Genomic DNA, 12,012 nt, shown 5'->3' on the forward strand with positions numbered 1-12,012 from the left:
GCCACGCCCAGAGAATAAAACCAATTAATAAAGAATCACAAGTACAAAAACATTGACTTAAACAAAACAAGACTCCCTCTTGAGATTTGCCGCAACTTGTTGTACTTCTCTTCACTAATCTGATCTTGATTGAAACGCTCAACCACTTGAACTCCCTTCAATGGCTAGCGAGTGCTTGCATCCTCCCGACGCAAGGCTTGTAAAAATCTTCTCCCGAAGACTATAAACGTTGTGTTCGAATTACAATGTGTATTCACTCATGAACATGGTATAAACTCACCACTAAAAACTAAACACACATAATTCTACAAGATCACATGAATACTTATGATCTTGAATACAAAGAGGAACTCTCACAAATATTACAATAATGCTCACAAATAATGCACCAAAGAGTTCACTTTTCTCACTGCCTTTAGAGCCCTATTTATAGAGTCTTTTTCGTGCTCACAAAGGCAGAGAAAGAATTCTTCTAATAAAGACAAGAATCACAGAAGATATTCTTGATTGTCAAAGAGTTGCCTTATTTAGAAGATCCTGATCCGACAGATGCGATATCGGTGGGGACAGCTCAGACCTGTGTCGGATCAAAACAAGCTCAAAAAGGAAACAATAATTAATGACATTAAGAACCAGTTTCCTGATTGCAATCCTTGAGCTGCACGAAAATATATCAGCAAATAATCCAAAAACAACTTTGGGTAAGTACCGAATATTTGCAATAAACTTTGTTTCCTTTATAAACAAAATGAGACAATATAGGCTAAATAAGGAAGCACATTATTGTCCAAAATTCATACAAAAGGAAAGTGGTTTTCCGAAAATATCAATAAAGGAAACCAAACAATTCCGAAAATTATAATAAAGGGAAACAACTAATTCAACCAATTTTATCTTTTAAGAAAAAGATATTTCTATAAAAATGCCAATAAGGATTAACAAAAACAAAATCATTTTGCATAACAACTGTGTTGTTATATTTAATATTGTTTTCATCAATATTGGGTTTAGGAGTCTATTTGAATCATTTTACAAAACACAGAATCCAAAAATGAATTTTTCAAAACACAAAGTCCAAACAAGTATTGAAACAAAAGACAAGTTCTAAGCATGTATAAACTCTTGAATTTCTCCATGATATTCACAAAATGATAATTATTGGATTTTTTTTTGTATTATTTTTTTCTTCAACTTACAAATAGGGGTAATTAACATATAACCATTCAATTTGTAATACACTGATATGTTTATTATTATCTCAAAATACAATACATATATCCAAGTATATATATTATGCTTGGATATATATCAGGTATGTGTTAGCATGTAAAATTAATTATTGGGAAGTATTCGACTCGTGTATGTAATTTTCAAATAATAAAAAATAACTCTCTCTCTCGTGAACTCTAGAATCACTTACTAATAAGAAATTGAAAAAAAATTAAGAGAATGAAAAACACATAATAATAAATTATTTTAATTTTTTTATCTTTTGAGTGTTGTAATTTCTCAATCTTTACAAAAACACATATATATTTCCTCTCTTTTATTTTTGTTTTTTATTATTCACTTCTCTTTCTCACTTTAAACTAAAATCTAGAAAGTTTGAATTTTTATATCTAACTATTTATTTTGACAAAACTTATTAATTAACAATATACATGACCTCTAATTTTTATAATATTAACATTATTATGTGATGTAACATTTTTTTAGCTTCGCTTGTGAGTGTAACCATATGTACGAGATGGTGCTCAATTTGATAGCCAAATTCTCCAAGCTCAAAAAAGCTTTTTACTAATTTTTTTTTTAGTTAATGTAGTTTTTGTTATTATTATTTTTTGGAAAATAGTTCATAATTAATACCTGTGGCTAAACTCTTAGACACCAAAATCCTATAGATATAGTTTTATTATAAGCAACTTGACTCCTCTAGGTCTTTTGATTGTTAAGGAGATCACAACTATAAATATAAAAAATATTAGATTTATTTTGTTGAAGCGATCCTCTTTAATTTTGATATTAGGTTCTTTTAATTTTGTGTTCGCACTGCTTTGATTTCTTTAAAAGAGAATTATACATTACTACTAGTACTACATCACTAATTTAGTATAATCACTTAATACTTATTAGTTCTTATATTTGTTTAATTTTATTTTAAAACTTATATGCAAGGTGGCACTGATATTATAATAGTAAAAGATGATATTATAAAATGAAAGTTTTGTACTTATGAAAAAGAACAAGAAAAAGAAAGTTGACATTTAAAAATAAAATTTGATACATAGCAACATAAAAATTAAAATTAGAAAATTTTATTTTAATATAATGTATGGATAATTATATATAGGCCACAATTACAAGTACACTTTTATGTATTATCGTATAGAACTCTACTTCAACACTCTAAATTATTTAAATTTTATTTAATGCGACTACAATGAATACCGTCATGTTTCCCAAAATAATTGATCGAGCAACTTCAAATCGTCTCTCATTCTTGAAGTTGAGTCGATCCGAGACATGCATTTAAACCTTCTCCTTTAATTAAGAAAAACCCGCGAATTCAAATCATGTAACCCGGTCCCGAACTAATTAAACTTAGCTCAAATTTCTCAACCAATTCCTTTTATTTGACAACATGAATATATATGAAATGAAATTAGCATGACATTTTATTATTTATGGCCATCTCTTCTCTGCGTTTATTTTAATCAACACCCCCACACTTCTTTATATAAATAAATATACAATACACAATTTAAAAAAAAAAAAAAAAAGTTACTATGTCTTTTACTCCTCTAACATAAAAGGATGTAAATGTCTACAAAATCAAAGAGAACCAATTAAGGTTCAAAGTCTGAAGTTCCAATACTAAATTGAACTAATTAAAAAAAAGCAGTACCAGCAAGTAGAAGAAACGGAGGAAGAAGTATGAAATAATAACACACATGTGAAATGGAATTTGATACTTAAGTAGCCATTCATCACTATTACTAATACTAATGTAAGGACTCACCCTTTTAAGCATATCAGCATATGCATTCAAAGTTGTATAAACTTCACGTAAGCTAGAACCAATCACCAGAAGACACCCTACAGCCAATACAACATCAAAGGCTACCAAAATCATCCGGAGTTCCAACGAAATGGCCCATCCCTTATGAACAACCATAGAAATCACACTAAACACAACCATTTGGAGGACTATAACATTGCACAGAGTGCCCACAAACCCTGAGTTTACTGCCAATAAATCTTTCTTTTGTTCCTCATAAAATTTTTTCACCTCATCCATCTGAAAAAAATGGTTATATGTAATAAGCTTATATTATTTATTTATATAAATATGTGAAAGGGGAAAAACAGGTACCTTAGTAGAAGACAAAGGCTGAGGTGAGGGCAGTAGAGGTCTTTGTGGTGTGGGGAGCTCCATCAAGATTGAATAACCAAAATCTGAATATTTTGATGTAAGGTAATCAAACATAAATAGTTTCCAAATATATGTACTTACACTAGTGTGAATTGTGTAACATAAATGTTAATTTTTTTTAGTTCTTTTTAAATGATAAATGAATTCTTTTAATAATTATTGTAAGAGAGAGTGCATTGTGAGGAAATTCTTTGCCGTGTTTCACCACCAATATGATTAAATAACAATGCAAGAACCAGAACACAGCACAGAACAGCAAAAGAACTAGAGAGAAGTTACTTGGTTCGATCCAAAACAGGTCCTACGTCCCAGGCTGAGACTTAAGGTCCCTAGTCCTAGTCAGTCCACTATATCAAAGTATTACACCCTCAATTTCAACAGCAGTCTCAAAGAGAAAATCACACTATAGTACACAGATATCCCACTTCAATACAAGAAGATTTTCTCAGCTCACTATAGACTATTCTCATTCACTTAGTACAATACAGATTACTCCAACAATAGTTAAAGTGAGAAATGGAAAATAAGTCAAGAGTTTGTATTTTGGAGGAAGATCCGAGGAAATAGAAGAGACATGGAAATGGAAGAGAAGGGAGGTCTTAGTCCAAGTCTGAGAAAGGAAATAGTAATGACAACATCAAAAAGAAAGGGATAAAGTTATACACCTGTGATCAATGTAATATTAGGAGGTTCTGCCCTCGAAAAAATTATAGCTAGTAAGCAACAGTATGGAGGCAGAAAATGGTGATGCGGCTGTGGCTGAGGATGGTTAGGAAAGTGTTGATGTTCATTGCGTGGCTGCAACATGAATTGAAAAGTATTGGATTTTAGACTCTCTAATTGTTACTTCCACATGATGCCAAATAGGTACTGGTTTGAGACATTGAGAATGGTTGATGGAGAGCAGGTTTTGTTGGGTAAAAACAAGGCATGTAAGGTGATGGGAATTAGTTTGGTACTACGAGGCTCAAAATGCATGATGTTGTACAAAGGGTCCTGCATAAGACAAGGTAAGGTACCTTAGAAGCAAATGGTTACGGGTACAAGGTCGAAGGTTGAGTTGTTAGAGTGACAAAGAGCTGCTTAATTGGTGATTATGAAGAGAGTCAAGGGAAATGGTTTGTATATTGGTAAGAAGTACAGAACAAGAAAGAATTACTCAACTTTGGTTGGCATCAACTTGATAACCATCATATTCAAAGCTTATTGCATATAACACATGCATATTTTTATTCATTTTACCACATGCCAATTACAAACCACTAAACTAAGAACAATACCAAACAAGTTAGACTCCAAATAACAAATAGAGAAATACAGTACGGTGTGCTAGAAAAAAACACATATTGAACTTCTCTTTTGCGCTCTTTTCATCTTCAAATTCATAATAATGCTGCAATTGTATCCAGTAGTAGTGAAGTTCACAAAACAGAACCTATAAAACTTATTTTGTCTACTGTAGAGCAGACTATCGTGCTAAAGATCATCCCAAAGGGTAGAGTTAACTACCTTGTTTTACTCTCTTAAATCGTTTGCAAAACCAGCTTTGAAATTAACATCACAAGAGGTCCTTCCAAGGACCATTAAAAGAAGGGGTATCTTCTAATAAGGAATTACTGTAGAGTCATGTTATGTTAGATACCAATCTAATCGAAAAAGAAAGAGCGTGTAGTGCCTACATGAGTAGTACATCGAAATTTATGGAAAGCATGGGATAGCAAAGCATTTCACAAACAAAAGAGAAGTAAAAGCTCTGAAATCAAATGTGAAAGGATTAATGGCAGTGGTGTTATCTGATTGAATTAAGAGAAAGAGAGATTAAAAAAAATCAAACAAACCTAGAAGACGAAGAAGCTAGGATCGAGAGGTTGGGTGACGACAGCCAAGCAGCGGTGGACGATGGTGGATGACGACAGCCAAGCAGACAACCTAGAAGACGGTGGAGGAGTGTCTGAAACCCATCCTCTTTCCCTTTATAAACCTCATTGTAGGAGCAGTACTACTCTTTTTTTTTTTTTTTTTAATTTTCCAAAATCTCACATTTTCCACATTTATAACTTTTTAATTAATGTATTTTCTCTTATTGTTTATTTGGAATTGGTATTTTGATAAATTAATTTTTGAATTATGTGTTTTATAAAATGATTTAAATAGATTTTTAAACTTAATTTTAATTAATAAAAAATTAAATATGTCAATACATTTTTTATGCAGAATAATATTACCTTTTTCTGAATTATTAAATTGGTATATTATTTATGATTTTAGCTCAAAAAATTTTGACAAAAATTAGATTTAACGATCTATTTGTACCATTTTACAAAACACAAAATCCAAAAAATAATTTGTTAAAACATAAAGTCCAAACAGATAGTGAAAAAAAATACAAAGTCTAAAAAAATATAAGCCCTTTAAAATATTACCAAAACCCTACCTATTCTATTTTGGGATTATATATTTTTGGACCCTGTGTTTTGTCCTATTACCTATTTAGACCCTATGTTTTGAAAAATTATGTTTTGGACCATATGTTTTGTAAAATGGTTAAAATAGAACCCTAAACTCAATTTTGATGAAGAAAAAATTGAATATAACCACACAGTTTTTAAGCAGAATGATTTTATTTTTATTCTGAATTGTTAGTTTGGTAAATTATTTGTGATTTTAGTTGAAAAAACATTGAACAAAATCGGGTTTAGGGTTCTATTTTAACAATTTTATAAAATATAGGGTCCAAAAAGTAATTTGTCAAAATACAAGAACCAAACAGGTAATAGGAAAAAACACAGGGTCCAAAAAAATAAAAATCCTTCTATTTTTCATTTAATTTTATGATTGACACTATAACCAAGCTTCATTGAACCTTTAAATGTCATTTTCTTATAAAATATCCTCTAGAATGAATTGTTGTTTAATTCTATTTTAATAGTCTCCTTTTTTTTTAAAAAAAAATTCTACACTTGATAAGAGCGAGCTTTTACTTGTGGCTGCTTAGTGCTAAGTGTCACGGGCTGACATTTTGACAGCGGAAATGCCCGTGCGGCACCTTGACTCCTCTGAGCCAAGGTCAGCCTTCCAGCCATTTGAATAACAATGGGCGCATTTTTCGCGCGACCGTGTGCCTCTGCACACTTCCGTCTCTTGAACAACTCTCGCTGAGTCATGCTCTCAAGCATCTATGAGTGCAATCGTGCATCAAGGCTATCTAGTCAAGACACTCACACTGTCCATAGGTTCTCACTATGGCAAGGCAAATCCCAACACCGATGCTCACCCAGACATTCGCAAGTCAAGGTAGCATGTGTGGCCAAGAGCCAACACCAAGCTGACGTGCCAACACCTCTCATCATGCCCCATTCGATACTATCTGATTAGCTCACGTCACAGACCAAGGACTCCCATACGTCCATGGTCCAATCCTCAAGGCACCATACCATCATGCATGTTGGCAGGCCCTCGCGACTGGCTGCCAGACTAGTAGCATACACTGGACCTCTGTCCTACTCAAGCATAGTGCACCCTCTAATGCTTGCATGCTAACAAGTCCCACGAATGACTTCACGTGCCATCTCGTGTCGAGATTCGTGGCCATGGAGCACCACGACATCTCTCGAAGGTTTGGGCCACGTTCCATGCAAGCGGCATCCCGGCAAGCCAAGGGAACCGTACCCTTAAACCTCTGGCAGCAAACTTCGATGCACTACCGGGGCGGCCCGGTAATGTCCATGAGTACTCCTACTCATGGAGACATATGAGTCCCCTCGTGGTCCTCATATGCCCGCCCTACTAGTCCTCCCAGCTAGTAGTAGCTCACTTGACGCACCTGCGCCAGGGGGTGGTGGAGAGCTGACACCAGGTGCTCCCCCTACAAAGAGCCTTCTGAGCTTTTAGCCTTCTACCAGGAACATATATGATTTTCGCTTGGGAGACATATTTGGCTTCCAGCTCGCCAATTCTCCGAATCTCCCAAATCCAATCATACCATTGCGTTCATTGACCCTTCAATATGGAACTTACCAAGTCCCGTCCATTTCCGGGCAATATTGAAGATATTTACGAAAATGCCACTGCCGTACAAACTAGGCATCAGCATGCTCACCAGCCTGCACCCTCGCGTGCGCATCTGACCGAGCGCCATCCTAGCTTGTAACATGCCATCAAGGCTGGCATGTTACACTCTCCCACACTTCAATTGTCGATGCCCTCATCGACAGACCGCTGGCCAATCTTCCTGCCTCGACTCCTAAGCTCACTCCATGCTTCTTCCGAATCTTGAGTCTGCACTAGTCCCTCTACTACTGTAGAACCACTAACTTGGTGATGATCTCCCACGTCCACGCTTGGACTCGATCACGGACCCCATGCCACCGTCGCTATTCAGAATCCTCCCATGAAGTAGTGTCGCTGCACTCGAATACTCCTTGCATACATGAACTCCTCCGAGTCCATCACGATGTCCCTCCAGTCAGCCAAGCAGCCCTTGCAACACTGACCCCAAAGCCAACACATCTTTTGATTGTTGCTTTCCCGCCAATCTTCCAATGCCTACTCTCTTATTGACAAGGAGGAAATTAAGGTGCACCCCTCAGGGTGAGGTTCGCAAACCAACCGTTCCCAACGTGATTAGTGCTCAAAAATGCAAATTAATTAGTTTTAAAGTGTAAAATAAATTAAGTTTTAATTAATATTTTCATGAATTTATTGTAATATATTTTATAATTGAAAATATTAATTTTAATTTAATTTATGTTTAATTTTCAGGAAATAAATTGCATTTGGACACTAATAAAAATGGAGAATAGAAAGTGACATTTTTCTTAAGAGAAAATAGCCCAATCTGAAGAAGCCCAGGCCCGTTGGCCCAAGCTCAACCTTTTTCCTCTCCTAGCGCCACTTGGCGCGCTCAAGGCTCGCCACGCGTCCGCCTGCCAGCCACCTGGCGGCTTCTCCACGCGCCACCTGTCCGAATGCTCCAGCAGAATCTTCACGCATGCAGCCTTCCCAGCTCCTCCTTTCCATATGCACTGACCCATCCATATGCATATATATATATATGCATATTTCCTTCCACGTTAACGTGGCCATTTGAAAGCCCAAATGCCCAAATCCATTTGAAAGCCCAAATGCCCAAATGCATATCAAAGCCCAACACATCATGAAGCTCCTTCAGCAAGCTCCCAGGCCCATTTGAAGCAGCCTAATTCCTCAGCCAAGGCTGCCTACGTGGCACTCTCTCATTGGTTGAAAATGGGTCAAAACCCTCTTGTGTCACCAGCCATATTTTGTGGGTATTGGGTTTTGTAAATTGCTATTTTGAGCTTTATAGATCATGTTTTTGTGGTATTTTAGAAAAAGAGCATTTTGACTATACACAAAAATAGCTAGGGTAATATTAATAATAAGATTTGATTTTTCAAAATCATATTTTATTATTAATATTTCAGATTTATTTTGTAAACCCTATTTTGTTGTTTAATTTCTTTTTAGTCCTTTTTCCCATCTATAAATAGGGACACTTTCTTCACATTTGGTATGTAATTTTTAGAGTAGTGAAACTATAGCAAAATTTCCACTCACTTTCTTCTCATATTTTCTTCTTAGAATTTTGTGAGAATCATGAGCATAATGGCCTAATCTTCCTAGGAAGGTTAGGGATGATTCCATATGCAAGTGATGTTATTTTGCTACTTTGATTTACTATGTTCTTAATGTAATATATTTGGGTTATTTATGTTCTTTCATCTCTATCTTTATTTTGTTATCTTTATTTACTTATGCTAATAGTATATAGGATTAGTCATGCTCTTTCTATGTGCTTCTAATTAGTAAAAGTAATATTGATACATAATTTTATGTCTAATCTTCTATTGCATTATTGCCCTTGGGTATTTTGTCATTTTTAGATTTTTCATAAGATTAACTTTGTGCTTTCAAAGTAAAGAACTTTATAACTCAAATGGACTTTTGTTATAAAAGAATATGGACTTTAATGTTAGATTTTCCAAGTAAATGTTGGGATGTGAACTATTTACTTGTGTATTTTTGTAAATCAAGTAACTAAGTAACTAAGCAAGCATATGGATGATTCTTGAAACATTTCCATTTCTCAAACTCTTAATTACATCATACATTTATCTCACTTTATCATTTCATCAAAAAAAAAATACAATACCAAAATCTCAAACCTCTTTCCATTTACAATTTTATTTATTTCTTGTTACTAACTTTTTGTGTTATTTTCTACTAATCTTTTGATTTTAGGTTACCTCCTTGTGGATCGACCGCCCGATTATACTACAACCACCGCTTAGTGGTTGTCACATTTTGGGCGTTAAACACAACGGCACCTACGAAACATCCTTCCATTGAAGGCATGTCTCTCTTCAACGTGGCACTCATGCCAACTATAGCCTTATGCAATATCTAGTGCATCCTTGCACACAAACTTCGCGAAGTAGTCTCCCAGACTTTTGGCCCTCCGGCCTTACTGCATACCCAAGGCTTAATGCAAAATGGCCACTTCTGACCATAAGCATCACTGCTCCTCTGAGCTTCTACAACGTGGGCAATGATCTGACATCATTCGAAACCACTACACTGCCTTCTGGCTCGTGCTCATGCTGACTCTCAGCATTGTGCCTCAAGTTCTGCCCCCAAATCAACCTTGCCTAACTCTAGACGACATGTTGAATCTTGACCAACTTGACTGCACTCTACCTCACCCTTGAGGTCTGAAGTTGTCCCAATCCGCTATCTCCCTTCGGCATATGTTCTCTGAATCATTCGGCTTGTGTTCCCATAAACACGTGTCCCCATAAAACACTAAGCATGTCCCATAACATGCTGCAAAACCTGCCCAATCTTGGTCTCAGCCTACGCTCATGCATACTGTCTATCTGCAGTTTCAATTGGTCATCGGACCTACTCGCATCAGTCATGCATGTCTTCGAACTGTACAACCCATCTGTTGTTGTGTTTCTCTCTAGATTCACACACCAAAACTGAACAAGAACCCTGACCCTTCGAACATATGAATTAGTGGGCTCCCCCACTTCAACTTGGGAATAACTTCTCTTCTCGAGGTGTACCTCTCAAGGTATAGCTCGCAAGCTAACCGCTTTCTCTCATGCGGTCCCTCGTTCCATTTATCACCTTTGAAGATGATGTTGAACTAATGTCTCGGCCATTATGACTCTTCGCTTCTCGAAATCTCTACGTTGCCTTAGTACCTAAGTCCTGTTGACTTTCACCTTAGGCAAGCGTTGCACTGATGTTACCTTAGTACCTGAGTCCTGACGAATTTCACCCTAAGTAACTGGCTCTGTCTTCGTCTCTGAGTCTCCTTGACTTTACATTCTGAACAACTAACGATCTCCATGATAACTCATCTCGATGCTTTCGTAATGGAACATTGGTATGCTATTTGGATGTTTGAACCGTGAAGGTCTCTCCCCCACTTCAACTGTTGGCGTCCTCGACAACTTGCCCACACGCAAGAACGTCTGACCGCCGCAAGTTTTCATGCACACAACAAATCTAGAAGTGCCCCCCGTAGGATGTGACTCTCGAGTCAACTACTTCGTGTAGCACCATTGTCGATTCCCTTATGCACGCACTGTCCACATAGCTATCCATCTGCTCTATACTAGCATCTCGCCCCTCCGGGCAGCTTCTCTCGGCTTCTATGGTCACTAAGTCCCAATAGCAAGGCCCTCCGGCCCACATTTAAACTCAAGCACCATCTCTGCCTCCTTAAGCCTTCCTGCAGTACTAAGTTTCCTTGACGCAACCCTCCAGCGCTCTCGAAACTCTAGTACTATTCTGACCACTGTGCGCGGTCTACTCAGCCCTGCTGGCCTATGATGCATATATTCCACAACATAGCATATCTTACAATGCCTTAGTGTTGCTCACACAAGATAACATCTCTTTGAGCCAACCCGTCCCACTCAATTGTCTCGGCGCCTCCCTTCTTGGGCGAAACAAGATAACATGTAGACACCTCCAAGTACGACTGCCCTCTGACGATCGCGGCCACGGCCACCTTGGTCTCCCTGTGATGCCATTTGGCACACAAGTAGCAACTGAAGCATTCCATGTTCATCTTTATCTAGTTCCCCAAAGCTATCCACTCTCGACTTCTGTCGTGACTGACAAGCATCTGACGGCCACCATTATGCTCACCCACTCTTGCGTACAAGTTCCCTTTTCAACAACAGCGCTCCCGCGACTTACACTGTCACTCAGGCAAACCTGAACTAGTGAACCAAGCATAAAACCTTGACCTCTCGATCAAACCTTGTCTCATGTCAATGAGTTCCAACTCTTTTGTAGCACCTCTCAACAATTGCACGTGGTTGTTGTCTTTCTAGCATCTCTGAACTTTGATTCGAAGCAACCATAACTTGTCCCCTCTCTAGGATGTCCAGTATTCCCACGAAGAAGAACAACTAAGTCTCATCCCGTCTCAGCCTACTGATCCTTTCTAGGAGACTAAAAGGCTCAACGACATCTGTCCAAGCATCCAGACCCTTATGGTCCTTCAACACGCCTACATCCTTTCTAGGATGGGCCAACCA

The 12,012-nt window shown here is 37.1% G+C and overlaps 1 long non-coding RNA gene across 1 annotated transcript; it reads right to left on the reverse strand.

The window, feature by feature from the left end:
• Window positions 1-2,768: 2,768 nt before the first annotated feature.
• On the reverse strand, window positions 2,769-5,455 carry LOC133801246 (uncharacterized). Its single transcript, XR_009876792.1, has 3 exons — window positions 5,272-5,455; window positions 3,374-3,456; window positions 2,769-3,298 (listed from the first exon to the last, which is right to left on the reverse strand). It is a non-coding gene; the product is annotated as an uncharacterized LOC133801246 (long non-coding RNA).
• Between the last annotated feature and the right edge of the window lie 6,557 nt (window positions 5,456-12,012).

Source organism: Humulus lupulus, chromosome 9, assembly GCF_963169125.1.
Source record: "Humulus lupulus chromosome 9, drHumLupu1.1, whole genome shotgun sequence".
Taxonomy (NCBI): Eukaryota; Viridiplantae; Streptophyta; class Magnoliopsida; order Rosales; family Cannabaceae; genus Humulus; species Humulus lupulus.